The sequence below is a fragment of the Lissotriton helveticus genome, chromosome 5_1, assembly GCF_964261635.1.
Source record: "Lissotriton helveticus chromosome 5_1, aLisHel1.1, whole genome shotgun sequence".
NCBI classification, from domain to species: domain Eukaryota; kingdom Metazoa; phylum Chordata; class Amphibia; order Caudata; family Salamandridae; genus Lissotriton; species Lissotriton helveticus.
The window spans coordinates 481,361,283-481,367,282 of NC_136065.1; the positions used below are offsets into that span (position 1 = coordinate 481,361,283).

Here is a 6,000-nt window from a genome sequence, read left to right on the forward strand (position 1 = left end):
AAGTAGGGGGAGGGTTTGATAACATTTGGCAACATCGACAGCAGAAAAACTTTATCCTCCTGAACTTTTTCTATGTACACAAATTAAGCACAGACGAATGTCATTCGATAGTTAATAACTAATTGTTTGGGAATGGATTACTAAAAGTGTGAGAGAAAGAGGGATAGATCTACCTTAGCATTTAGTTCTAATTAAAGACAAAGGCATATAAACGACTGATGGGCAACAACAATACACATTCCAAGAAGACATTAAAAACGATCCAGTGTAATTAATATTTCCTTCACCGATATTTGAATAAACCAACGTGGGAAAGCACTTCACAAAACTAAAGGCGCCCAGTTCCCAAAGCAAAAGCATCAATGTACTCGTGTCCAATAAATAATTTGTTATGTGCTGCTTCGGGACCCTCACAATTAACACTTAAGGGTGAGGATAAGGGCGGAATCCCGCTTCCCAAGAGGCAGGAGAGGAGCTGGGGGCAGCTCTCCATTTCACACTCACCATCCTAGCATCAGCGCCGTTCGGGCATAAAATAGGTTGAAATATAGGACCGGTATAGGCTGAGCCTTCGGGTACAGAATCACTCCCTCACCTCTCTACAGGATGGTGCTACAACACGGAAGTGGAGCAGCGACGGTCTGTAGGCAGAGAAGTGAAAGAGTCTGCGGATGACAAATGACGACAGCAAAGACGGGTGGCTCTCGGCGTCCAACTGCGCTACAGACCCTGTATGCGGATTCAAGTTCTCTCTGGTTCGTGAATTTCGAGTGAACATGTGAAATCAAAAAACAAACGCAATCCCCATTAATAATAAAAGATAAAAATCCCCAAATGCCAAAAATGCTGCGTTACGAAAATAACACTGATATAGTTGCATATAAGTTGTAAAGGAATAATTAAAATACCATCATTAGACACATACGAATGTAGGTATTGGCTAGGTTTGCCACCTTACTAATAGAAAAATACGGGCCACTGGTATTTTCTTTAAAATCGTTTAGGAATTGTCTAGATAGTATTCTAATACATGGGAGGTTGCAATCTCTTTGTATAACCGTCTCTGATCGGTGGCATAGCCAGTGTGTCAAGAGCAGGGCCGGTCCTAGGATATGTGGGGCCCCGGGCACATAGCTGCCAAGGTTTCAGATTGCTATGTGTGACATTTTTATAATTTCAGTGTAATTATGAGTGACATTTCAACGACTATGAGTGACAATTTCTCACGAGCAAAAAAATCATGCAACGAAACATAAAGAGAAACATATAAATATCAGAAATTACACCCATTTAAGCAACAAGAAACAATAAGAAGTAATAGAACTAAAGTGCGCTAACAGGGGCCTGCGAACAGCGCCGGCAAGCTGCTCGGTCAATCAATGCACCTGTGCGGAGTGGTGGCCTGAGTAAAAGCAACCATGAAACTTAAAGTAAACCAAACATAGGCAAACGGTCGACTTACAATGTGAGTAGAGATAAGATCCAATGTGGAAACCCGCAGATTCACATCATGTGCCAATGTTGGCAGCTTAGCCCCCCATTACACCATCCCTAAAACAAACAAAGTTATCCACCAAGCAAACTGATAGCAAATTTGTGGTAACACAGGTGTAAACAATCCTTTTAAACATGTGGCGCAGTTCACCTACAAACACGTGACCACAAATTGTGCCAAGAAATACGTGACCCTCTGCAGTGAATCATATTGGGCTCACTCACCATGCCTACTACGTGAAAATGATACCAAGCACTTCTCAGTCAAATATGCTGCAATGAATAGTGATAATCACAATTGTAAAAAGCGCACACTGCAGTGAATGCTGCCTAAATTAACAATAAACTATGACCTTAAACCCGATGATGCAGTTCAAACAAAAGTTTCCATGCACCCGGTCATTGAAAACAAAATGAAAAAGAAAAATAACCAATGCTCCCTGATTCGCCATTTGCTGTTTAAAGAGGACTCCTGCTGGTGCACAGTTAGAACTCGATTTTTCTAGGAGGCTTCCGTTGTGATGTAATATATAACTGCTATTTCAAAGTCTCAGGGTGCATCATAACCAGGCCGGACAAAATAATATCTAAATGAATGCATGATGGTTGCTATTTTCAAAAACTTTTTTTTAGATGATCGAGGGCATGAATTTCAGAAGCGGGACCCCAGCGTGACTGGATAAGTGAGCTCCGGACTCCCGCCTGCGAGCCTCCAACAAATGAGCCGATTATGTTCATGACTAACAGGGGTGGACAAATGTGCCTCTTTTAACTAATGTGTGAACGTCTTGGCAGGTGAATTCTGCGAGTGTGGGTGGGCCATACACGACTTCAAAATAAAACTAAAACCCACGGCTGCCTCCTACCTTAGTGTCTTGTCTAGCAAAGCCTGAGTGAGACTCCAACTCGCAAGTGAAGAAAAAGTACTGCTCTGCCAGAGACGGGCGCGCTCTGAAAAACAAAGCTGACGCCAGCCTCCTGACTGGCTGCCTTGCAGCCTAGGGTGCTTAATCACCCTGCACGTGATCACAGGGAAGCGCGCCTTAATAGAAAACGACGACGATGAGCTGTGAAAGACATCTTGGTGTTTATTAGTGATTCACCAGGCTGTGCTGCCAGCTCTCCAGTGCAACATTCATCAATCTATTCTATTTAATTTTCAGACAGTCACATGCACGCTTTCCATAGCGCAATTGCCTCGCTGCTGCAGCTCCTTGTTATAGCACGCCTGGGGGTGGTCGGAGGTCCCTAATTATGCGTGACTAATTAATTTAGTGCGGTGATGCGGACACCTGCACGGGGATGCGTTAGTGTCACGCCTAATGCGTGATACTTGGCAGGGCTGCGGGCAGAATAGGAACATGTGAGGCCCCTAAGCAGAGACCACGCGGAATCGGGCCGGCTAAAGAAAGGTTTTTTTGGGGGGTTTTTAATAATTAAAATTAAACCAAACTGTACACCCTCGACTGGGTTTTGTCAATGGTTGTTAGCTGTTTAAGCTAAATGAGCAACAACAATAAATTATTTTCCTTTCACCTTGTTGCGTTGACCAATAAGTAACTCTTTCACACACATTTGCATAGAATCTCAACTGGAATGCAGGGCCATTGCTCTTTGTGCTCTGCAGAGAGGCCATATTTTGAATGATCATGTAATCTGAATACCTTTTTTACCCACAGACAGGCATGATGTGAAAGTTGTACTGCCTTCATCCTCAACTCCGAAGTGCTCAACTGTAGCCTGTTATAAAGACCTGGAGGCGACAGTACAATTGTACAAAGGGTGCATCATCCAAGAGTAATATGCTGTGAAATGAAATACAGAAACACACATGCTGAAAATAGCTAGCACTCTTGAGGAAAGCAAGATTAATTAAAGCATGTGAAATATAAACCAGAACAAAATCACTGCATTGTTGTACCCTAACATCAGGACCACTGGAATTATGTGGCAGGGTGAGTAAATTATGCGGCATAAAAATGCAAATTATGCGGCATAATCCGGCACATTTTGAAATAGTAATACTTCATTTTTTTTGCCACTTTTAAACTTGGTAACACTGTTTGGGAACCGGTTGCACCCCATTAGTACCAATTTAACACCCAAATTTAGCCGTGAGAAATTGGAAGTTGACTATTCCAGCTGTTCAAAGGGCCTTCCCACATGCGCAAGACGTGTTGCTGCGTTTTTAGTAACTTTTGAACTGTTTGAGATAGAAAGCAATTTTGTTGTTAAAATCTGTAGATTATGCAGCAGATGATGGATTATGTGGCAAATGCGTCAAATGCATAGTTGTGCAAAAATCGCTGCACAGTCGCATTATTCCAATGGCCCTGCCTAAGATGTGTATTGGCCGTCTGGTTTTGGAGTAGCAGGGCCAGCTGGGTGAGACCTGGCTATAGAGACAGATCGGTATTCAGAGAATGGGGAGGGGTGACTCTTTGATATGAGCGAGGCCATGCCTGGCAAGGTAAATGATGGCTCTACCTCCCACGGGGCGTCTGATAGCAGGCCCTCTCATTCTGAAAGGGCAGGATGTCGCCTCGTAAACCAAGTGCTCCCCGACCCCACCGAACTGGTTCTGACTCAAATGAGTCATTTGTGACTTTAGAGAACAAAGACTTTTTAGGTATAAAACGCTGCGCTGGAACTGTGTCAAAGTGTGTTCCTTCTGGATGTCAAGATGAAACTCTGTCCGAGTGAACAGAGGAAAGGACTTTGAAAACTTTCACCAAGCTTGCCGAAGAAACTACCTGAGTGCCTGCATCGAAAGCGCCTCCTGCTAAAGTCTCAGGGACATTAGACTTCACCCCGTTAGCTGTCGGAATTCCTGTGCAAGGAATTCTGCTTGCAGGTGAGGCCTCCGTCGAGTAATCCGGAGCCTCTGGGTCTACTGGGAGTAACACTGACTCTGTGTGGGCAGCTGCAGCTAAGAGAGAGCTGCCGCCGCTGAGAGCCTGCCTGAATTTGAACCTTTGCAACTTCGCTGAACCTGAGTGGGCTGCTGCAGCTAAGAGAGAGCTGCTGCCGCTGAGAGCCCACCTGGATTTGAACCTTTGCAACTTCGCTGAACCTGTGTGGGCCGGTGCAGCTATGAGAGAGCTGCCGCTGCTGAGAACCCCCCTGAATTTGGGCCTACGCAACTGTCGCTGAATCTGTGTGGGCCGCTGCAGCTAAGAGTGAGAGCTGCCGCCACTGAGCTCCCACCGGAATTTGAACCTTCGGAACTGTCGCTGAATCTGTGTGGGCCGCTACAGCTAAGAGAGAGCTGCCGACGCTGAGTGCCCGCACCTTGGCCTCTTTGCATCACCCTTCATCCTGTGGGCCGCTGCAGCTAAGAGAGAGCTGCTGCCGCTGAGCGCCCGCACTGTTGCCAACTTGGTATTGTCGATCCGTCCTGTGGGCCACCGCGGCTAGGAAGAAGCTGCTACCGCCGAGTGCCCGCACTTTTGCCAACTTTGCATCATTGTGATTTGTCCTGTGGGCTGCCACAGATGAGAGAGAACTGCTGCCGCTGAGTGCCGCACCCTTGCTACCTTTGCCTCATTGTGATTTGTCCTGTGGGCCGTCGAAGCTAAGAGAGAGCTGCTGCCGCTGAGTGCCGCAGCTTGTTCCCCATTGTCGAGGATTGCCACTACCATCACATGGGCTGACGCAGCTAAGAGAGAGCTGCTGCCGATGTGAGCCCACCACGGAGCTGCAAGACGAGAGTCATCGCCACCACCAGCCCTGGGCTGCTGCAGCCGCGTGCTGCTGCCGCTAGAGCCCGCCTGTCCCTGAGTGCCTGAATCATTGTAGGTGCACGCTGTGGGCCCCTGCAGCCAAGACTTGTGGTCGCTGTTAGTCCGCCTGTCACCGTCTCCACTTCTTCGAGAAGCCGCGTGCTGTGTGCTCTTTCCCTGGCAGGTACCTGGTGCGCAACGGGTCGCGTAGATCCCGGCAATGAGCTCAGTCATTGTCATGTTCTAGTGAATACATAATTGCCTATTTGAGTCCCTACTGGTTTATGTGCATTGTAGCTTGTTGAAACGCTTTGAGAGTCTTGAGTTTAACTTTAGATAAAGGTATTATTTTTCTATACCTATTTGAGTTGTGTCCTTTTGTGGTGTCATTACTGCCTTATTGTGCATGGTCATAAATGCTTCACACACTGCCGCTGAGATAGGCCTAACTGCTCGTGCTACGTTACCACAGAGTTGAGCAGGGGTTGTCAAAGGGGGTAGTCCACTTGCCCTGATTTAGGAAGAAGGGTCCCTATTTGGACATTGGCGCCAGCCATTGCCAACTAGACACCCACATTTCTAACAGTGATATTAACAATTAACTAACTAGCTTACAGATCTTAATGAAATAACCACAGACTCTGGGTCAGATTCAATTAATTTTATCTAATTCTCAGTAATAAATGAAAGCTCATTAGTACAAATTCACAGTGCAAACTCTGTCAACTTTCATAGGAGAGAAAAATTCATTTATCGAATACATTCAATTCACAGACTCATTCAA

The 6,000-nt window shown here is 46.0% G+C and overlaps 1 protein-coding gene across 6 annotated transcripts in view; it reads right to left on the reverse strand.

Annotated features, from left to right (window-relative positions):
• The window catches only part of AP5B1 (adaptor related protein complex 5 subunit beta 1), a 79,718-nt gene extending 79,026 nt beyond the window's left edge, over nucleotides 1–692 (reverse strand). The window contains exon 1 of one of the 6 annotated variants that reach the window (XM_078642797.1): nucleotides 596–692. The gene's annotated coding sequence lies outside the window, so the exon portion shown is untranslated. Of the gene's footprint in view, nucleotides 1–504 lie in introns of all 6 variants that reach the window. The other 5 variants (XM_078642800.1, XM_078642794.1, XM_078642798.1 and 2 more) reach the window with 5 other exon arrangements.
• Between the last annotated feature and the right edge of the window lie 5,308 nt (nucleotides 693–6,000).